Below are 23,701 nucleotides of genomic sequence, written 5' to 3' on the forward strand. Positions count from 1 at the left end.
TGCTACAGTCAGTCTGAAGAAGGGTCCCGACCTGAAACATCACCTATCCATTCTCCCCACAGATACTGCCTTACTACTGAGTTACTTTGTGTTTTGCTGAAGATTCCAGCATCTGAAGTTTCTTGTGTCTCAAAGTTATTGAGATTAATTTTCTTCGGCTATTTGTGAATGCTCACTGAATTCACAAATTCAAAAATATTGCGGTGTATTGAAAAATGTAGTGATGGGTCTTAGCCTCTGATTTCCAGTGAGATCCTGTGCTTGATTGTGCATCATAAACAGTTTGTGGACTCAACCTCGGATAAAATTGGGGAAAATCAATGCCTTTGTGGGAAAATTATGTCTCAATAATTTAATTTAATTTTTTGGAAAGCGCATTGAAGAGGGTATGGAAGTAGACATTGTCTACATAGATTTTTGAAAGGCTTTTGACAAGATCTTGCATGGTAAGCTAGTCTGAAATGTTCGATCAAAGTAATAACCAGTGATAAAGGATATGGCAGGAAATTAACTCTCAGCTCCTTAAGTATTCACAAAATGTATGCTGTCCCTGTTAAACTTGAGCATTTATAGTTCGGAGAACTATTCTGCCAGTGCTTAAAAGCCTCGGGCCTCTTTCTGATCAACTATTGATCTTACTTCAATTGCATGGGGTGATACTGACCTGTCAGCGTGTCCTAGTTCTTCAAGTCATGCTGCTCTGATGAGCAGAAAAAAAAGCATTTGATGGGAGAGGACTTCATTGATTCAAATATCTGACCACCTGAGTACACCCCAGAGAGAATGCCAGTAATAATTACTTTTTCTCGTTGTTATAGTTTCTGCTTTCACTGGATATAATAATGAAAATATTTGGCTATTGTGTGAATAGTCTGGAATTTCTCTTTTCTTCCAACAAAAAGTTAAAAGGCTTTCATGTTTCTTTCTGCTAAATGTTTTGGTCCCTTGCTCGGTACATATTTGCAATCAGAGTGACCTTCGCAGACATCCGCTCCAGGACACATTGTGGTTCAATGGTACTTTATTGTCACTTGTACCCAAGTACAGTGAAATTCTTCCTTTGCATACAATTCAGTGAACAGCCCTACTAATCACAATCATACTAACTGCAAGAGTGTACGATAGTAGACCACTCTGAGTCTGTACACAAGAGTCACCACGATTTTAAGTGCTACTTGTCCCCTTCATGTTCGATGTTTTATTTAAAGATGTTAAGAATCTTAACTTGGCTATGAAGGCTTATTGACCTGGAGGTGGGACTGGGTTGGAGTTGCGGGGGTCATCCTAGCCAGAATTGTTGATAAATGATAGAAATAGATATCAGAATTTGAGGATGGATTAGGGTAAGTGATGTGAGAAAATTTGGGTTTTTAACAAAAAAGTAGATAATGTTTCAGAGTGTGGCCAAAATAATTGTTGACTGCCACAATAGTTAATAGGTGCTGATAAAGGATTATTTTTTCAATTGATGCCCGTGATCAGTGGTGTCGCACAAGATTCAGTGCTAAGATCGTTGCTGTTTGTACTATACTTGATTGACATGGATATGGGTATGGGTGGCATGATTGATAAGTTTGCAGATGACAAAGAATGACTCGGTTGCAGAGTGGAAGGACGTTTTAACTGCAGAGAGATACTGATGTACAGGTGAAAATGGCAGAGGGATAATACTCAAGTGTTTTGAGCCTTTTCACTGGTCCAGAATAGCACGACAGGTACTCCCTCACCCTGCGCCATATGAGGTGGGGTGAATTGGTAGTTGCATTCCTACAAAACGGTCCATAGCACCATTTGTTTTGTATCTCAATAGACAATAGACAATAGACAATAGGTGCAGGAGTAGGCCATTCAGCCCTTCGAGCCAGCACCGCCATTCAATGCGATCATGGCTGATCACTATCAATCAGTACCCCGTTCCTGCCTTCTCCCCATACCCCCTCACTCCGCTATCCTTAAGAGCTCTATCCAGCTCTCTCTTGAAAGCATCCAACGAACTGGCCTCCACTGCCTTCTGAGGCAGAGAATTCCACACCTTCACCACCCTCTGACTGAAAAAGTTCTTCCTCATCTCCGTTCTAAATGGCCTACCCCTTATTCTCAAACTGTGGCCCCTTGTTCTGGACTCCCCCAACATTGGGAACATGTTATCTGCCTCTAATGTGTCCAATCCCCTAATTATCTTATATGTTTCAATAAGATCCCCCCTCATCCTTCTAAATTCCAGTGTATACAAGCCCAATCGCTCCAGCCTTTCAACATACGACAGTCCCGCCATTCCGGGAATTAATCTAGTGAACCTACGCTGCACGCCCTCCATAGCAAGAACATCCTTCCTCAAATTTGGAGACCAAAACTGCACACAGTACTCCAGGTGCGGTCTCACCAGGGCCCGGTACAACTGTAGAAGGACCTCTTTGCTCCTATACTCAACTCCTCTTGTTACGAAGGCCAACATTCCATTGGCTTTCTTCACTGCCTGCTGAACCTGCATGCTTCCTTTCATTGACTGATGCACTAGGACACCCAGATCTCGTTGAACTCCCCCTCCTCCTAACTTGACACCATTCAGATAATAATCTGCCTTTCTATTCTTACTTCCAAAGTGAATAACCTCACACTTATCTACATTAAACTGCATCTGCCATGTATCCGCCCACTCACACAACCTGTCCAGGTCACCCTGCAGCCTTATTGCATCTTCCTCACAATTCACACTACCCCCCAACTTAGTATCATCTGCAAATTTGCTAATGGTACTTTTAATCCCTTCGTCTAAGTCATTAATGTATATCGTAAATAGCTGGGGTCCCAGCACCGAACCTTGCGGTACCCCACTGGTCACTGCCTGCCATTCCGAAAGGGACCCATTTATCCCCACTCTTTGCTTTCTGTCTGTTAACCAATTTTCTATCCATGTCAGTACCCTACCCCCAATACCATGTGCCCTAATTTTGCCCACTAATCTCCTATGTGGGACCTTGTCGAAGGCTTTCTGAAAGTCGAGGTACACCACATCCACTGACTCTCCCTTCATTCTCAATTGACTCTCTCAAAACCACTTCATTTGTGTGAGTCAGGAAATGGGAATTGAACAAAAATAAACGTATTTACTTTTTCACACATGTTCTGTAGGAGCAAACTTTATTCCCTATCTCAAATTTCTGGATAGCAATTGGTGAATTTTGTAAGGATAAATTTCTGTAACTTGGGAGTCACCTTTACTTGCGTGCGAGCTAAAATTAGCAGAAAAAACATCGACCAATACTGAAATTAGGTTAGCTAAACTTTCAGATTTGTTCCAGAGCAGTAAGTGTCTTTCAAGCTGAAGGTGAAGAATAATGAATGTTATCATTTGTGCCGTGTTAAGTGAAGCTGGGTGTAGGCATAAAAAACACACCTTGGCCATCTTGGACCATGACCTTAATTTTGTTTTGCAATAGACAATAGACAATAGGTGCAATAGGAGGCCATTCGGCCCTTCGAGCCAGCACCGCCATTCAATGTGATCATGGCTGATCATTCTCAATCAGTACCCCGTTTCTGCCTTCTCCCCATACCCCCCTGACTCCGCTATCCTTAAGAGTATCCAGCTCTCTCTTGAATGCATTCAGAGAATTGGCCTCCACTGCCTTCTGAGGCAGAGAATTCCAATCTCTTGAAAGCTTCTGCAAGTTGTTGGGCTGTGTAAGTATCATTATATGAACCAAAATTATTCCTCCTCTTTGTGACATGTGGTAATCCTTGTAGCTCAGCAGCTGACAAATTTACAGATCATTGAATCTCTCAATTTGAACTTAAGCTTGGAGAAAAGGGAGAAGCATAATTAGAAAATAAAACATTCCCGTAAATAAGGAATAAAAATGGTGTTAGCACAACAGTTATGTTTCTCATCTTGCAGCATGGGTAATGTAATAACTAAATTGAATGTTGATTCAGTTCTCCAGCATGGAAAATGAGGGGCATTTTAGCAGTGAGTGGATTTTAAATACAAGGTCGTTATTGAAAAGGTCAAAAGATTGACCTGAGCTTCTAAACTGTAAGCAATAACATTCACTTTCATTTTCAGTGAGTAGAGTGCATGATCGATGCTGTGTGTTTTTCCTTTGACGGCCTTGTGCAGATTTGGGCTGAAGAGAACATGAAATACCGTTGGGGGGAGGGGGGGGGGAGAAGGTCGGATGTGACTCCTGTATTCCCTAAATTCTCCTTCTATCCATGTGGAGTCCAGCTTCTCCCCCTCTCCATGTGGAGTCCTGTTATTGGAATTTCAAAATCACATGCATCATTTCAGATGGGTTATATAATTAAACTCTGCTGCTTTACAGGAAGCCGGACCTGAGACCTGATGGGTTGGAATATACTTATTAAGCACATGCGAATCTGTTGATAAAAAGAAAAGTTATGAGTTTACACTTGGGAACACTGCCCTGAATTTTTTGTCAGGTAATAAAATACAGACAAGTCTAGTATATATGTCACTGCCTAATATTGAGGCTATATACGAGTAGATTTTTTTTTAAACACACCATCTCCCACTTACAAGTGTTATTTAAACTTGCCTATGAAAAATACCACTTCCAGTATGCAGTGTACCTTTTTCAGATTAAATGACAGACTGGTACAAAATAGGAAAACTGCCACATGTCCAAAAGTTCCCCAACAATTCATATAAAGGAGAATTAGTCCTTTCTATAGTCATTTGCCTACTTTTCTCCTCTCTCATCCTTTCCACAATCAGTGTTCAAAATCTGCAAATAGACACAAAATGCTGGAGTAACTCAGCGGGACAGACAGCATCTCTAGAGAGAAGGAATGGGTGACGTTTCGGGTCGAGACCCTTCTGACATTTTGTCTGCTCCACTTCAAAATCTGCAATATGATTGTACCAACATGGATGTTTGGTCAACTGACCATCAATAAAAACTGAATTGGATTAAGCATTTTGGATCTCATTGTTCAGTTGAAATGTAGTTTTCAGGTGCTTAAGTGAGCTGACCCCTTCAATTGTTGGCTATAACACTTCAATTTCTTATGGGTTCCAGTACTTCAAAGAAATAAATTTTCATACATGAGACATAGATATATAGGTCATCTTCAGGTTATGAAAGCCCAGTTCTTTGTTCTTTCTTCTCAGCCTTGTGTGCTTTTGATGCCATTCATTACAATAGAATGCAGTACAATGGATTTATGGGTACCATACCGAGTAATTTTTGTGTATTTTCTGAATTAAGGATCAAATCAACTTTTCAGGATAGTCTACAAAATATCGTAAACATAAAAATCTCCAATTTCAAGCAACCCACACCCCCTCAGACATCTTCTCTCTTCTCTTATTTATCTTGCACCTCTCACACTGACCTTTCTTCCTACTCTGCTACGCCAGCCCCATCACTCTTGTTTCTTTCCCATATCCATCAGCCTATCCCCCACGTGGTCCTTCTTTTGTCGTCTGCACTTATCACCTCCCTAACTCTGTCACAATCACCACCCTTCCCTCCCCCCCCCCCCCCCCCCCCTTTACTTGACTCCATCTGCCAGTCAATTCCTCCTTATTAGGAATAAAGGCATGTAATATTTTCTAAATGGGAAGAGGAATCAGAAATCGGAGGTGCAAAGAGACTTGGAAGTGCTGGTGCTGGATTCCCAAAAGGTTAATTTGCAGGTTGAATCGATAGTAAGGAAGGCACATGCAATGTTGACATTCATATCAAGAGGGCTAGAATATAAAAGCAGTGATGTGATGCTGAGGCTTTAGAGGCACAGGTCAGACTGCATTTGGAGTATTCTGAGCAGTTTTGGGACCCATATCTGAGGAGGGATGTGCTGATGTTCAGAGGGTCCAAAGAAGATTTACAAGAATGATCCTGGGTGCGATTGGGTTAACATATGATGAGCATTTGACAGCTCTGGGCCGGTACTCTCTGGAGTTTAGAAGGATGAGGTAGGGGAATATCACTGAAATTTACAGAATAGTGAAAGGCCTAGAGAGTCTAGGACCAGAAGGCACAGCCTCAGAATAAACAGATGTACCTGTTAGATACATCCTACCTAATACAGAAGTAACTTGTTAATGAAAAGAGTATATTAAGGCATGGTTTGTCATGTTTGCTTTCATTGAAGTAGATGTCTTTTGTTGATATTAAAATATAAATTTGAACTTGAATTGGTATTATCCATTGCAATTGCATTAAAATCGAAACTAATCTCCATATTGTAAATTCAGAGGGTGTGAGATTACAATAGGTCAGGGGAGTAGAAAAGTCAAGACTGTTGTTGTCTCGCTGGCAGTGAGAGATAAGAAGGACCAGAGAGAATAGATTGCCATCCGGGAAAGTCCAAGAGGGGGAGGAATTTCGGATATGGGAGAAGGACTAATCACTGGGCGGTGAGGACTCCTTCCCATAGAAGAAGGGCGGCACAGTGGTGTGGCAGTAGAGAGAGAGGTTGCAGCCCGAGTTTAATCCTGACTACGGGTACTGTTTGTACAGAGTTTGTAACTTCTCCCTGTGACCACGTTGGTTTTCTCTGAGTGCTCTGGTTTCCTCCCACACTCCAAAGACGTACAGGTTTGTAGGTTAATTGACTTCGGTAAAAATTGTAAAATTATCCCAAATGTCTAGGATAGTGCAGGTGGACGGGGTGATCAATGGTTGGAGCGGTCTCGGTGGGCTGAAGGACCCGTTTCAGCGCAGCATCTGTACAGTCTAAAGCAAAGAAAGTGCAGGGGCAACAAAAGAAAAACTCTACGTCATGGTGAATGCGGAACCCGTTGAGGTGGGGGCGAGGGGTACAAAGGTAAGGCTTCTGTGTTGGGAAGAGAGGTGGGGGGGGGTTGAAAACATGAAAGGGGTGAAGGCTGAGGTCAGAGGGGTGGAAGGAGGCTTGGGAAAGTACTATGGGGAGATGATGGGGGTTCAGAGAGGACGGGGGTGTGAAGAGTTCTGTAAGGGTGAGGGCTGGTAAGGATAATGTGGTTTAAAGAGGGAGAGCGGCAGCAGGGCCCAGTGGCACCATTATTGAGGTTACCTGTTGGAGGAGGTGGGGGGGGGGGGGGGGGGGGGAGCAGTAGGACCTAGGATAGTCAGCTGGAGAGTCAGACCACGGTGTTGGAGCCAGCAACTTGGAGGCCCTTGGCCTGGAGCTGAGCCTGGAATTCCACTGGGTCGATGGCTGCAGCCTGCTGGTGTGCGGGGGAGAGGGAGAGGGAGAGAGGGGTCCCGTCTGAAGATGGGTCCCAACCCAAAACATCACCCATACTTTTTCTCCAGAGATGCTGCTTGACCCACTGAGTCACTCCAGCTCTTTATGTCTATCTTTGCTATAAACTAGCATCCGCAGTTCTTTCTTTCTGCAGTTTCTCCATTTTGTAAGTTTTCTGCAAAGAACAAGGCTGCTTATTTAATTGAATTGATATTTGCCTTAAACTTTCATTTTTATCATGTTTAACTACATGTAGCCTGCAACATGTGCAGCAACCTAATAGAAAGCCTTAAGAAATGCTCATTATGCCAAGAGCATTTCCCATTTTTTCAATTAAATTGAGGAAAAGGTTGTTGGTTGGCATCAATAATTTAAATTAAGGTGCCTATGAGGATATTTTAAATTTGCCAGGTGACAGATTATGCACAATATTTATTTTTTGCAAATTGGTTTAAGTAAATAACTGCTTTTTTAGGTAACCAATATTTCAAGAATTTAAAACATTAAATTCTAATTTAATATTTGGCTCTCATATGAATCCTGCTGTATTTTTAATTTATACTATTATTAAAATGGTATATTCAGTGCACCATTTTCAGCTGGTTCTACCTTAAAACAGAACTTCTTGAAATGAGAAGTGGAATTTCTTTATGAAATGTAGCATTGATCAGAGTAATGATTTAGTGCACAGGGAAAGCAAGGCAGTATTGATCAATCAATCAAATTAATTCCTCCCATTTACTAACACAAAACAGGCACAGTCCTTCGAATTTAGATTTCGTGCTTTAATTAAATAATTTCCTTTAAATTCTAGAATTGGTCTAACTGCAGCTATCTGTGGTCACATTGTACACTTTTTAGAAAAAATCTCTACATGCTCATAACAAGGAGTTGGTTTTTAATTGTATCTTAATCGCAGCTAAACTGTATAAATAATTGTTTGGTGTTCAATATGGATTGCAGTTTGCTTCCAGTTATTAAATGCACAGAGGGATGCAAGACATCAAATAACCTTCACAAACAAGTCAGATAGAGAACTGGAAGAATGGTTCTCATTGCACCAAAAGCTCCAACTATTTGAGGGCATGCATAGCTGAGAATACAAATTGTCTCTTTGGTTTCTATTGTTAATTCTATTTGATAAATAAAATCAAAGCTTTACTGCTAAACATTAGCAAAACTTCAGTTTAACATTACAATCTGATTTGTGCAATACGGATGTTCTGTGAAACACTGTCAAATTCAAAAGTAATGTTAAATTGGGGGGTGAGGTGAAAATTGTAGATCTGGATTGAAAACAAAAAAATAGGTGGATTAACAATGTTGACGTTGATGCTTGAGTGCATCCCCTTATGCAAATGTTATTTTGATATGTTGTCCTTCAACTTCAACTTCTTGCTATTGAGGGCGTGCAGCGTAGATTTACTAGGTTAATTTCCGGAATGGCGGGACTGTCGTATGTTGAAATACTGGAGCAACTAGGCTTGTATACACTGGAATTTAGAAGGATGAGAGGAGATCTTATCGAAACGTATAAGATTATTAAGGGGTTGGACACGTTAGAGGCAGGAAATATGTTCCCAATGTTGGGGGAGTCCAGAACAAGGGGCCACAGTTTAAGAATAAGGGGTAAGCCATTTAGAACTGAGATGAGGAAAAACCTTTTCAGTCAGAGAGTTGTGAATCTGTGGAATTCTCTGCCTCAGAAGGCAGTGGAGGCCAATTCTCTGAATGCATTCAAGAGAGGGCTAGATAGAGTTCTTAAGGATGGATAGCGGAGTCAGGGGGTATGGGGAGAAGGCAGGAACGGGGTACTGATTGAGAATGATCTGCCATGATCACATTGAATGGCGGTGCTGGCTCTTAGGGCCGAATGGCCTCCTCCTGCATCTATTGTCTATTGTCTAAACAATATGTAATTAGGCTGTCTGGAGTTTGCACATTCCCTCTGACTGTGTGGACTTCATCTGGTACTATATTTCCCTGCCAGTCCTCAAAAACACGCAGACTGCTGTTAAACAAGAAACTGCAGATGCTGGATTCCTTAGCAAAATACAAATTATTGGAGGAACTTAGTGGGTAAGGCAGTATCTGTGAAGGGAATGGACAGGTGTATTTTGGATCAGGACCCTTCTTCAGACTTAGGGTAATTGATTACTGTAAATTGCCCCTGTGTGATGGTGGACAATGAATCAAGGGGAGCAGCACAATAGAGAATAGGAATTAGGTGAGGAATGGGATTGATGGGAATAATCCGAGATCGGCGGAGACTCATTGGCCTCCTCCTGTACTGTAAGAGAATTAAATTTTAATTATATTGTTTGAGTCACAATTATTAGTCAGGATATCAGGAGAGTTTGTGGTACTATTCGATATTTCTATGAAATCTTCTGCATCCACTTGAGAAAGCTGAGGAGACCTCAGATTAACTTTGCATCAACCAGATGAAACATTTGAAAGTGCAGTTATATCAGGTGACTACACTGAAGTGTCAGATCAGACTTTGTGCTAGGTTTTTGGAGTGGACCATAAATCCATGCATTATTGCTCAAGACCATGAAGGTTATCAGCTGAAAAATGATTGATATTTCAGAATGACACAAGTAAAAGTAAGTATGTTCACTTGAAGTTTTACAAACATTTCCAGGGATCACAATCATAAGGAAATCTTCGTGAGAATTGACTTTGGCAGAAGGTTTAATGAATTAGTATTCTGATAGAAATGATGGCTTATAGTAAATAAGCTATTAGGCAACACAAAATAATTAAGGGCAGTGGGAGGAAATGCATTTACATTTCAAATATATTGCTTCATGTTTGCCAGATAGCTCTAATGAAGAGCTCTTAATGATAGCAGAGTCAGGGGGTATGGGGAGAAGGCAGGGATGGGGTACTGATTGTGAATGATCAGCCATGATCACATTGAATGGCGGTGCTGGCTCGAAGGGCCGAATGGCCTACTCCTGCACCGTGTCTATTGTCTATTGAGAGAAGATCTAATTGAAACATAAAATTCTGGCAGGGCTAGGCAGGATTGATGTAAAGGGGATGATCTCGGGCTAGAGTATCCAGAATGGGGTGGCAGTCCAACAACGTGTTGTAATATATCTGGAAATGGCATGACGAGCAACTACTTAATTGAGAGGATTATGAGCCAGTGGAATTTGCAACACAGAGGACTGAAGAGACCCTGTTGCTAACTTATTAACGTATTACGTCACAGAAAAATGTTGTCAGCCCAGTAGATCCAAGTTAGCTTCCAGCAGAGCAATCCTATCAGTGCTATTACTCCTGTAGCCTTACAACTTCTTATCTCTCACATGCTCTTTGCCTACATTTGATTCCTTTGTCATTTAATTGGATTGTGGACCAGCCCTGCTCCTTTCCAGAATTATTTTAAACCTAATATAACTATGGTTGTGGTCCGATAGTGCTCACTCACAGACATTCAGTCACTTTCCCTGCCAATTCCCAAAGAGTAAGTCAAGCTTTGCCTTCTCCCCAGTAAAGTCCTCTACATATTGTATGATGAAGCTTTCCTGAATGCATAGAGACATAGAGTGATACAGTGTGGAAACAAATCCTTCGGCCCCACTTGCCCAAACCGGCCAACATGTCCCACCTGCCTGCACTTAGTCCATATCCCTCCAAACCTGTCCTATCCATGTACCTGTCTAACTGTTTCTTAAACGATGTGATAGTCCCAGCCTCAATTACCTCCTCTGGCAGCTTCTTCTATACACCCACCACCCTTTGTGTGAAAAAGTTACCCCTCAGATTCCTATTAAATCTTTTCCCCTTCACCTTGAACCTATGTCTTCTGGTCCTCGATTCCTCTACTCTGGGCAAGAGACACTGTGCATCTACCTGATCTATCCCTCTCATGATTTTGTACATGAGTACAATTTGTACATTTGCACGATAAATTTCCTCCCATCTAAGCCCATGGCACTATGGCAGTCCAAGTCTATATTGGGAAAGTTCCTCTAATTCCCGTTAATTATTTGGGGGCCTATAGCACAAACTCAACAATGTGTTCATCCTCTTTTTATTTCTCTGTACCTCCCATATAGCATCTCTGGGCAGTCCCTCACTAATGTCATCATGGACTACTGCCATGATGTTCTCCATAACCAAACAATATAACACCACTTCCTCTTTTGTCCCCTCCTCTATCTCACCTGTCGCACCTGTACCCTGAAGTATTTCTATAATGTCTTTGATGTCCCAGTTGCACATACCTATCCATGCCATTAGTTCAATGCTTTACTTGCTATGCTCTTGCCTCTTCTGTCTACTGTTGATTTAAAAAAAAAAAATCTAATCTACCTCAATGCTGCATTGGATCCCGTATCCTTGCCAATCTAGTTTAAACCCTTGCTTCATAGCACTTGCAGTCTGTCCGCCAGGATATTGATCCCCCTCCAGTTCAAGTGCAACCTGACCCTCCTGTGCTGATCATCTCTGTTCCTCTCTGCTCCAGAAGAGATCTTAATGGTCCAAAAAATTGAATCCCTGCACAAACTCCTCAGCCAGATATCTACCTGTTCCTTCTTCAATTCCTATCCTCAATAGCATGTGAGAGTTTAATGAACTTGAAGCCCTCACCATTTCAACTTTGCACCATTAATGCTGAGTATGGCAAGTAAGTCAGTAACTCGTTGCTGATGTTGAGGGAGAGGTTGTTATCTTGACACCATGTTCATCTTGTCATTGTCAGAAATCTGGCTCATTACAGTGGTGTTATCTGCAACCTTGTTGATGGAGTTATAGCAGAATTTGGCCACACAGTTGTGAGTGTGTACAGGGCATAGTAAGTGGCTGAGAATGCATCATTGTGTAGCACCAGTGTTCAGAGAACATGAGAATATATTGTTACCTCCACAATAATAATTTACCTCAGAATACAGTCTATCCCAAAACGTTTGCTCTTGAATTGCCGCTTCGATAATGTCTCTATTCCTTTTATGCACCACTCGGTGTAGTTGCTCCTGGACACGAAGAAATGCTTTTAAAATCTCCCGCACTGCTGCTCCTCCTCAGCTGCTCATTCGACAGTGAAACCGACCTAGCCTCATGCTGACAGCTAATTTTATAAATCTCTCGCGTTGCTCCTCTCAGCTGCTTATTCAACAGTGAAAATGTCTTCTATTTTCTATGTTTCTACGGTCCTCATACTGTTGCTATGCAACATTGGCATGTAAGGTACTAATTCACTACTTTGTTTCCTTGTGCTGGAGACCAATGTGTGAAGTCAACAAGGTCAGAGTGTACTGATTTTTGAGAGCAATTAAACGCAATTGTATGAGCATGTTCTCAAATTTTATATTGTCAGCTGCTTGCCAAGTAAATCCATGGCAGAATTGGGCAGACTTTATCTGTGGATATGCAAGTCAGAATGAAGGATGTTATTTTGAAAAATCATTTGGCTGTCCACTATGGTATATTTCTAGGAATGGTTTATATTTGCTTTGCAGACCTTGGTTTCAGAGATTTGTACTTGATTTACAGGCATGTGCTGCCACCAATGGAACAATTTCATTAAACTGTCACGTTTTGCACTTTATACTTAATCCTAACGGCTGAAGGTTGCAGAATGTTTGATTGGGAAAGGTGATATTGGTGCTTTGTCTTTCTGTCAATTTTGCTATCCTTACTTGTTCTCTTCTGTGCTCACTATCTTTTTCTGCTGTTGGTATGACTGATACACCTGCTAATCACTGACTGCAGCTTCAAAACAATATAGCATCAGTGGTATCAGCAAAGGCGGGTCAAAGGGACAACTTATAACCATCTTTAGTACAATTAAGGATTGGCAAAAAAAACTTTGTCAGCAGTCCTCATCACTAATAACATTGAATTAAAGGTCATCAGGACATTTTTCATCCCATTATTATCCACTGGAATTTAAAAAGAATAAGGAAATGTCTATTTTCATGAAGTTTTAACATATTACTGCAGCAATTTTGTCCTTTTTTTCTGTGTTTCTACTATTCTAATATTGGCCATGCTTTCAGTGATGCAGTAGTAGTATAGTATAGTCATTCAATGTTACTATGCAAGGCTGGTATTCGTGTTTCTATCAAATCTAGGTTCTGTTTCTCAAATAATATCTTGTTGTCCATGCAATGCCAGAATTAAATGGGTTATTTCCCGGAAGGCTGGAAAATCTGTTCTTTAAGCAACGTTCCTTTCTTGGAGCTGTTTCAGAATAGCTTGCAAACCAACCAATGATAAAAGAAGAACTGTTAATCAGGGTTTTAAAAAAAAATGGAATTGGATTATCATAATGCTGCCTCATGATTGGAATTTATTTTCGAGGTGATTTTTCTCAAAATATTTTTTACTCCCCTTTCCTGCCTGATGGTTAAAATATTCTTCAATTATTAGTTCCTTAATGCGATGAAAATATAATGAAATGTTTTCTTGTGCTGTACAATCATGAGAACCAAAAGGGAACAGAAAGTGGAAATGAGTTAGAGCATGTGTGTGTGTGTGTGTTCAAGAAAGAGCAAAGCATTGCATCCTGTGTATGTATGAAGTATTGTCAAAGATGAGGCATATCAAAATGAAGCTTAAATCCAGAAATACTAAAAAGTGTGGAAACTCACTCGTGCCTGGTATAATCAAATTAAGTAATGTTATAGCTATTTTAGTTTTCTATTTAGATAACTTTACCTTAATAATATTCTAACTTATTAAAAGCATTGTACACTCAAGGCTATGTAGAAATCTTCTGTTTTATTAAAGGAACGGCACTTCCAGATTTCTCGCACCCTTTATGTAGCAGAGATTCCCTCGGGTTGTATTCTGGCAATGTTACATGATGTTTCCATAGTAACAATTAATTATTTGCCCTTAACTGTGAAACACAGCTGATGCATTCTAATTTTTCATTATATTCTCTCCTTGTATCTGACATTTTTGATGGTTTAGTTGGGATTTTTCAGATTAGTTACCATGTAAATTTTAATAATATGCCTGCTGTCCAAAATGCACTTACAACCTGAGGACATAGCACAACATCAATAATACATTAATTTCTGATGGAAAGCAGTTCATTGCAAATCAAAGAAACAGCTCCTTCATAACACTTGAGTAATCTTCAAAGTGTGCTTGTTTTGTTGTTATTGTTTCCTTCCCTCATGACACTGATTCTTTGTAGAGTATGGTTCATGGGCACCGGCCATGTGAATTAAACAAGTGACTGTTATAAATGATAATTAATAGAACCAAATCTCATTAGATGGGCAGTATCTATGATTTTTGCTATCCCAGGGAGGTATGCCGCAACTCCTCACAGAGACTTTGTCATGGATAAATAGAATCTATAATGCATTTCCGGTAAGGTTCCTAGTTTTGGTTTGTGTGGATGATTGAAGACTTTTCCACAAACATGCCCTGAAACTTTTTTTCCAAAGCAAGGAGTTATGTTCTTCAGGCAATGAATGATGGCCCATATTTCCAAACAAATTGAGCTGTGATGTACTCTGGAACTGTGTGAATGTATTACAGTCATAACTATACTTGTAAGGCAAAGTAAAACGTTTATAGATACAATAGAAATATAGTAAGTAGAACAGCGAAAGTTGCTACCGTTTGTTCCTTATTTTATAAATGATCTGTTTTTCAACGTTAGATATAGACTATTGAGTTAAATTTGTGTCCTCAATCCCATCTGACCAGAAAAATACCTCTCTTATGGAACTATGGTAATTTATACTCGTTGGCTAGGCCCTAATGGTACTAGAAGATTTAAAGATTGCAACGGTTTTTTATTGTCACATGTACCAATTAAGGCAGAGTTTTATGCGAATTACCATACAGCCATACTAAAAAAAAGCAACAAGACACACAACTACATAAAAGTTAACATAAACATCCACCACAGCAGATTCCCCGCATTCCTCACTGTGATGGAAGGCAATGAAGTCCAATCTTCTTCCTCTTCATTCTCCCGCGGTCGGGGCAGTCGAACCATCCGTTGAGTTGATCGAAGCTCCTGCAGCCATAGGTCGAAGCCCCCGCGTCGGGGCGATCGAAGCTCTCGCGTCGGGGCAATCGAAGCTCCTGCGGCTTGGAGCTCCCAACGTCGGTCTCTAACCAGAGACCGCGAGCTCCACAATGTTAAAGTCCGCAGACTCCCACGGTTGGAGCTCAGAGGTCGATCCCTGGCAAAGGGATCGCAAGCTCCGCGATGGTAAATCCACCGGCTCCTGTGGTTGGTGCTCCCAAAGAGGGTCTCCAGCAAAGGCCGCCAACTCCTTGATGTTATGCCGCAGTGCGGACGGAGATACGATACGGAAAAAAAATCACATCTCTGTTGAGGTAAGAAATGAAAAAATATTTCCCCCAATCCCCGCCCCACCCCGCCACATAAAACAACCTAAAGAACACTAAAAACATACATTTAACACATACTATTAAAACAACAAAGAAGGAAGAGACAGTCAGACTGTTGGCAAGGCAGCCATTGCTGGTGCCCCCCAGTGGACAAAGATTTAGTCAAATAGGATGAATAAAACAGAAAAACCAAAGGAGACCTGATTCTTGAACGTGTTCATTAAACTTGCATGAGTGACAATGTAGCTGGTAAGCTGACATCAACATGTTGTGCCTCAAGAAATGGAAAATAGGCTGATGGCATTGATCACTGATTTATGCAAGGAGAGGGGTGGAGTGAGATCGAACAGCCGACAAACAAACATAATGCCAGTACAATAATTTGGATGTTTTCAAAATCCAGCCACTTGGGAAGGTTACTTTGCTTGCATATTATAAAATAATTTTCTGCTTTTTTGAGAGTGAGAAAGGAATCGCATTGATGAAGAAATTCTGTTCAGTGAAGGTTCAAACAAATATAATTTCTTATTTCAATGAGATTTGCAATTACCATTGATTATCCTTTATTTCATTTGATTATTAATTTTCTGTATGTTGCAACCTTAATGAAGGGATTTTGCTTCAATTGGATGTTAATTGAATCTCTGATTGCACACTACACAGTGGTTATTAAACTGCTGTAACATCAAAATCAATTTATCCTCATTGGTTCCTGTTTATGCTTCAAAGCAGTGTTCAAATGGTAAACAAATTGATGTGATATTTGCTCAGTGCCATATGTCCACCACAGCTGCACATACAGCTACTGTGTGGAAAATAATTTTCTGTTGGTTAAAATAGAAACTAGCTCAGGGCTATCTGCTACCAATATTTAACTATAACATGGAATTATAAATGATATGTAACTGTCATTTTTATGATGAATTTATTTTCCAAGCTCCACTGCTCTGGCTTTAAACGTATCAGTGAAACTTATAAAACAGAGGAGCTCATGTGTCCCATTGTTCCTGAGATGGCTCATTAAAAGAGATCTGTGACTACACTAAACACTCTTTTCTCCATAAGCCTATGTTTATTTTCCCTTTGGCACATTTTTATGCAAGAGGAGACTGGTGGGGTGAATAATATGAACTAACTAATCTTATGGTTGTCTTGTGCATTTGGGTCTTTGATTGTTTATTTGTGAATGCCTTAAATTGAATTCATGTTCTTGGAAATATATGCAGTTAATTTTCAATATGTTTTTTTTCCAATAAGTATTTTAACATTGTGCATATTCCTCTCCGTTTTTCGCAACTCCCTTCAAGATACCTTAAATTTTATCTTATATCATTCTCCTTCTGCATTATAGAAATGGGATTTTAATCTAGCAAACTTTCATATAACGTGATACAGGTCATTGCTATGAGTGAAATGGGTAAGGTTGATTGGAGGTCAGGAAGATTTGGAGTTATTAACAGTTATTGCAGTATTTTGCTTTTGGATGTAGGTATATATTTTATGTGAATGTATAGGCATCCCAAATTGCTGCTGCATTTATAATACCAGGCAGTCAAATTATCCTGCGGCCTCTAAAATGACTACAGATGAGGAATTTACCACACCTCTTGGGCCCCCTTATGTGAAATTCTGACAAAGGCACAGGGCCAACTCATTAACAACAAATACCTGGTTGAATTTTTGTGCGATGTGAAACAACCTGCAAATGGACTTTATCATGCTTCGCTCGTGTAGAAAATGGCTTTCAGTTGCATCATGCTGAAAACAAAATAACATTCTGTAATTACATTTTCAGCAGCACACTGTAATGTTGTTGGTTAACAGATAAATATTAGTCAGTTCATCAGAGAGAACTCCCCATAAAAAGTACCTATGTCCTATTACATACGCTTGGAAGATTGCCTCAGTTTAATGTCTCATCCAAAGATCACTTTCAATATTAGAATACTTATCCAATACAGCAAAGTATAGGACCTGTCAAGATTTTATGTTCAAGTCTCTGGACTTGGAATTGAGTACATAATTGAATATGACATATTGGAAATCAAATGCACATCCAGTAAGATTATTTACCTTGCCTTTGGGTATATAAGATTTCCAAAAAAGGGTAAGAGTGCTGTTATCTTCATGTTCTCCCTAGTAATAATCCTCATGTGATTTTTCTCTCTCCTTTTATTGCTGTGCTTCACCTGGGACTATTAGTTTGCTGACATTCTCACTTTTCAATCTCACTAAAGGCATCAATGACATTAGATTTCATATCCTATTACGTGGAAACAAAGCACAAATTCATAATTGACTTAGGTAATTTGTGTAGTCACACTCAAGAGTAATAACGTGTCTATCATGGAAACTAAAATAAATACATTTGTAATGCGGGAAGTTATTTTAATAGAATAATTATAAAAAATGTAAGAATAATGTCACATCCAGCTGTCCACGATGCTAGAGAGATTGTCACCAACATTGTATTATGTTGCTAGAATTGATATCATTGTTGCCTGTGAGTTAGAGGTTCCAGTTGCAAAATACTTCTGCACAGAAACGTATTGTGGAGATATTGCCCTTCAGACAGCGTTAAATTGAAATTCTTCTATTATAAAGGTTCAGGCAGATGGTAAAAATCCCATTGCACTATTTGCAAAGAGCTATTCAGTTCTCCCAATGTCCAACATTGTAGATTTTGGAGAAAATCAATTACTCATTCAACCCATTGCTGTAGAGAAAAAGGGTCCTGTACGTGCCTTTCTAATGCAGTTAGGTCAACGTAATTTTTTTTTAAGTGGAGAGAGAATTCAGGGTGTTCATGAGGTCCAGTGAAAAAGTAGGCATTATGCTGCACTGCTTTTTGCTGGAGAAATATATAGTGAATTATCATGCCCTCTACAAAACATTTTAGGTCAGATGATGTCGGAGAAAATGAGTTAGCCGCCCTCCAACATACACTTAAATGCGGAACAAAACACATGGAGCTGGAGTGATACACTTGACGACCTGTCGGACCTGTGCAGATGTACAGTAAAATAATGGAAGAATAATCTTTAACCTCAATTCTACCTCTCACCCAATTAACATAACCTTCTATTGTTCAAAAGTCTATTTTTCAGTGTACACTTAATGAGAACATCCACAGCACCCTAGTGTAGAGATTTTGATTGATTCACACACATCAGAGCTGGAACTCCTGTCGATCTGTGTGTTAAATGGACAACCCTTTATCATTAGCCCATTACCCCTAATACTAACCCAACGAAGGAGCATAATTTCAGATTAATGGGTTGCCCATTTAGGACAGAGAAAGATGAATTTCCTTGCTATCATGATTGTTTGTAATCCAGGGAGTTGTGGAGGCTGAATCATTGAATATATTCAGAGCTGAGATGGATGGGTTGGTGGTCTGTCAGGAAGTTGAGGGTTATTGATAACAAGTAGAAGACTTTTGATGAAGGACCATATTAAACGTTATACCCTTTATCATGTATCTATACTCTTGGATGACTTGATAGTAATCATGTATAGTATTTTTGCTGACTGGATAGCACGCAACAAACAACATTTCACTGTACCTCAGTACATATTTCATATTTCATATTTCAGATACAGTGCGGAAACAGGCCTTTTCGGCCCACCAAGTCCGCACCGCCCAGCGATCCCCGCACATTAACACTATCCTACACACAACTAGGGACAATTTTTTACATTTACCCAGTCAATTAACCTACATACCTGTACGTCTTTACATGTGACAATAATAAACTGAACTAAACTGAAGAAGGGTCTCAACACGAATTTTATTTTCTCCAGAGATGCTGCCTGTCCCGCTGAGCTACTCCAGCTTTTTGTGTCTATCTAAACTAAACTAAACCCACACTCCTTTATTTTTCCTCATAAGACAATACCCTCAATGCGGAAATCAATCTAGTTAACCCCTTGTGTTAAATTCGTGTTGAGACCCTTCTTCAGTTGAGTCAACAGCAAAAAGCTAGAGGATCTCTGGGTCAGTTAGCATCTGTGGAGGGAATGCTGGAAAAGATATTCAAAGACTTTGCTTTCTGCTTCTCTTTAAAGAATTCTAGACTCTCAAATCCTGTGAAAGAGAAAGAAATTCTCCTTATTTCTCTTAACTTTGTGGCCCTTTATTAATTAAACTGCGACACATAGTACTAGTTTGTTTTGCAAGAGGAAACATCCTTTCCCCATCCAACTTGTCTTTTCCCATTATAATCTTGTTTCCTCAAGTCACCTCTCACTCTTTGAAGCTCCAGTGGGTGAAAGCCTGCCCTGTCCAACTTCTGCCCCCCATTCAAGAGTTTACTCACTGAAGAATGTTAGCACTTTGCATTTCAATTACAATTGGAAATATAAACTTAAACTATTTTTACTTGTCTTTTTAATTGTTCATTGGTGTTTAAGTTCTGTAAAATGATTAGAGCTTAGTGACCATGACATTTCGATCTTTCTCTGTGCCACCTCATGTTTCTGTGAGGCTGTTAATTCAGAATGCCTATGAATTATTTACCGTGATCAGGCACTGAGCCATGCAGTGTGAATATGCATTATTAAAAGATGCATTTCACTGTCAACTGCCGTGTGTGTCTGTTTGATATCTCGATAAGGGAATTATCTTTGCTTCTATTATGAATGCACATTATTTTCTCATCTCATTGTTAATGCAGTAATCTTGTCTGAAATTGAAATAAAATTACACTAAAATTTCTAAAACTTAAGGGAATCCCACCCCCCTTAATTAATTCTATAAATCCGATGCAATACCATGTGAAAGTACACATTGCATTGTGTAACATCTCTATTGAAAGGAAGGGCTACATAATGTATTTTTCTTTCAAAATAATTGTAAATTATTTATGTACTGTCCTCTTAATAAGGAGCTTGCCATCCAATATGACCTTCACTGAATTATTATAAAGATGCCCTATCTCCACACTTCCTGTGGGAATGCAGCTTGATCATTTTACTTTTAAATTTCTCCATTGGAAACAAAGCATAACTCAAAACGTAGTAATCAGTGAAGCATTCTAACCCCCCGAGCGCTTACCAGTTATGGAAAACCTTTGCTATGTCAGTGGGTGACATATGTTCCTTCTCCATGAACACCTGGATGCAAGTTAACCATGAAGGAAGAACAGCCACTTGAGTTGAAGAAATCTCACAATGACTCGCTGCCTGGACCTGTTGATGAACAAGTGTAGAAATTGAGCAATAGTACAATCAGATATTGGAATAGGCTCATACTCTGAAGAGATAAGGAACATGGACGCTGAAATTTTGGACCCTGTGAGCCAATTGAAAAAGGTTTATTTCTTAAAGCTGTGGTTGTTCAACAACCTCTGCCTAAGTTCCAAATAGAAAAGAGAAGATTTGACATACGGAGTGCTCTAATGGAGAGCCCTGCCCTGTCAGCTCAGGATGTAACGATAACATGGAAAGTTATGAATTTTCTGGGGATGGATTCCTGTCTGGACAAGGGCCAGCCATTTTGACATGCCTACTGGTTCTTGGACTGTGCCACCATTAGCACCTCTATGACTTTAATTGGATGTAAGTTGTGACTTTCTCCATCTTACACCCCCACTGCTCAGTTCACCCCTGGAAAAACTCCAGCTGAGAAGTATCACATCCCATGCTTAAACAGTTCCCAGTGAAGGGCAAATTATTTCTTAAGATGCAGGGATAATTTTCCTGCTTTACTAATAGAAGTAATCTGTTATATTTGAGTTCCAGCATCAAGGCTGGTCATTCATCTGGTCGTTTTGTAAATCTTCTGTACTATCTCTCTGTGCCCTTGAGTGTTTCCATCAATTTCCATTGTTTAATTTTGATTTAAAGACTATTAAAGTTGATGATGTGCATGATGTCTAATCCAAAGACCAACAATCAGATCTCTGGTGATTTGCATCACAGTATTTAGCATAATTGGATCATCGAATTGTTTGAATCGTAGTAGTGATATCTTGATCATAATTATTCTCCTGATTTAGGATGAGGCCATTCAGCCCTTTGAGTCAATGTCAGCTTTCCCATGGTCCTATTTCACTGTAACCTATTCTCTCTAACATACCCATTCACTATTGTAGCGACCATAGGGATTGGTCCTGAGAGTCGAACCCTCGGATTGGCCAGCAAGGTCACGTGGTGGTTTTGGCGCCCAAAACCAGTCAGTGGGAAGAGGACTTCGATGTGAATAGTTTGAGTTAATCGTCGTCTGCGATCTCGGTTGTTATCTTTGTAACTGAATATTGCTACCGCAATAAACTTCTTTAACAAAGTTACAAGTCTTCAGACTTGCCATATTAGTGACCCCGACGTGATCTAGCCGATCACCTACCATGCAGGGACAGGACGCCCCTGCTCCGGTTCTAACGCCCAGCGTATCGCAGCTAAACGCGGTCAGCGTTCATCTTCGTCCGTTTTGGGCGCACCAACCACACCTTTGGTTTGCGCAATTCCATCTGAGAGGCATCTCGGTGGACGAGACAAAATATTATTACCTGGTCAGTGCTCTACTGCTTGAGACGTCCGCGCGGGTGATGCAGTTCATCACCTCCCCTCCCGCAGACGGCAAGTACGAAGCGCTGAAGGTAATCATGCTTCGAACCTTCGGATTTAGTAGGCATGAGCGGGCCGAGAGGCTTATGATTCTACCAGATCTCGGAGATCGGCTGTCGTCCGTCCTCATGACCGAAATGTTGGCGCTGGCAGGCGGGCACAAGGATTGCCTCATGTTTGAGCAGACATTCCGGGAGCAACTTCCAGAAAACATTAGGCTTATGCTCACGGATTGTTCTTTCGAGGATCCCGTGGCATACGCGGAGAAAGATCGATCGGGTAAGAGAGGGCCTACCCTCATCGCGGTCAACGGTAGCACCATCCGCACGTATGGTACGCGGGCAATGTCTGTCTTTCGGTACCTGCACTTACGAATGGTCATTTATCATCGCGGAAGTCGGTCAGGCGATCCTGGGCGCAGACTTTCTATGGGCCTTTTCGCTTGTGGCCGATGTCCGAGGTAAAGGCCTTCGATCCTCCGCTAGCAGCGATGAGCCCGCTGCTCCACTGCCTGCCACCCCGCCCAGCCCGACTGTCCAGGCCGTAGTCGCGGCCTCCGGCCCGTATGCTGAGGTCCTGGCTGAGTTTCCGGAGCTGCTCATTCAGCGTTTTGACGCTCCATCTGCAAAGCACGGCGTTGTCCATTATATTTCCACCGAGGGGCCCCCCGTTTTCGCTCGGGCCCGGAGATTGCCGCCGGACAAACTAATAGTTGCGTGTGAAGAAATCCAGAAGATGGAACAAATGGGCATTGTCCGTCGTTCCGATAGCCCGTGGGTCTCTCCGTTGCATATCGTCTCCAAGGCATCTGGGGGTGGAGACCATGTGGAGATTACCGGCGTCTTAACGCCGTCACCACTGCAGACCGCTACCCCATACCGCACATCCAGGACTTCTCGTCTAGTCTGGAAGGTGCTACGGTGTTTTCCAAAATTGATTTGGTGCGGGGGTAGCACCAGATTCCTGTGCATCCAGAAGACGTACCAAAGACTGCCACGATCACTCCGTTTGGGTTGTTCGAATGGTTGCGTATGCCTTTCGGTTTGAAAAACGCGGCACAGGTGTTCCAGAGGCTTATGGACCATGTCAGTCGGGAATTGTCTTTTGTTTTTATTTATTTGGATGATATCCTGGTCGCCAGTCGCTCGGAGCAAGAACATCTGGTCCATTTACGGACTGTGTTCCAGCGGCTTCAAGACCATGGGCTAATCATTCACCCCTCAAAGTGTCAATTTGGTCTCTCCTCTATTGATTTCCTAGGTCACCGGATCACCTCAGCCGGTGCCACTCCTTTGCCTGACAAAGTGGAAGCAGTTTGTGCCTTTCCGCGGCCCACCACGGTAAAGGGGTTACAGGAGTTTGTAGGGATGGTGAATTTCTACCACAGGTTCGTGCCGGCAGCAGCACGGATCATGCGTCCGCTCTTCCAGTGTCTCGCGGGCAAACCTGTCGAGTTAGATGGTCCGCTGCGGCCGAGACGGCCTTTGAGGCAGCTAAAATGGCTCTGGCAGACGCCACCATGCTCGTCCACCCGAGCACCTCCGCCCCCACGGCCCTGACGGTCGATGCGTCAGACGTGGCGGTGGGAGGG

The 23,701-nt window shown here is 41.2% G+C and overlaps 1 protein-coding gene and 1 long non-coding RNA gene across 2 annotated transcripts in view; one reads left to right on the plus strand and one right to left on the minus strand.

The window, feature by feature from the left end:
• Window positions 1-23,701, plus strand: part of LOC144607527 (unconventional myosin-Id-like) — a 296,615-nt gene that overhangs the window by 100,154 nt on the left and 172,760 nt on the right. The gene's annotated exons all lie outside the window — the stretch shown is intronic.
• Window positions 17,211-23,701, minus strand: part of LOC144607529 (uncharacterized) — a 28,662-nt gene continuing 22,171 nt past the window's right edge. Inside the window, exons 2-3 of the long non-coding RNA XR_013549109.1 lie at window positions 20,600-20,733; window positions 17,211-17,301 (exon numbers count right to left, since the gene is read on the minus strand). This is a non-coding gene — a long non-coding RNA (uncharacterized LOC144607529). The remainder of the gene's footprint in view (window positions 17,302-20,599; window positions 20,734-23,701) is intronic.

The sequence above is a fragment of the Rhinoraja longicauda genome, chromosome 29, assembly GCF_053455715.1.
Source record: "Rhinoraja longicauda isolate Sanriku21f chromosome 29, sRhiLon1.1, whole genome shotgun sequence".
In the NCBI taxonomy this organism is placed as follows: domain Eukaryota; kingdom Metazoa; phylum Chordata; class Chondrichthyes; order Rajiformes; family Arhynchobatidae; genus Rhinoraja; species Rhinoraja longicauda.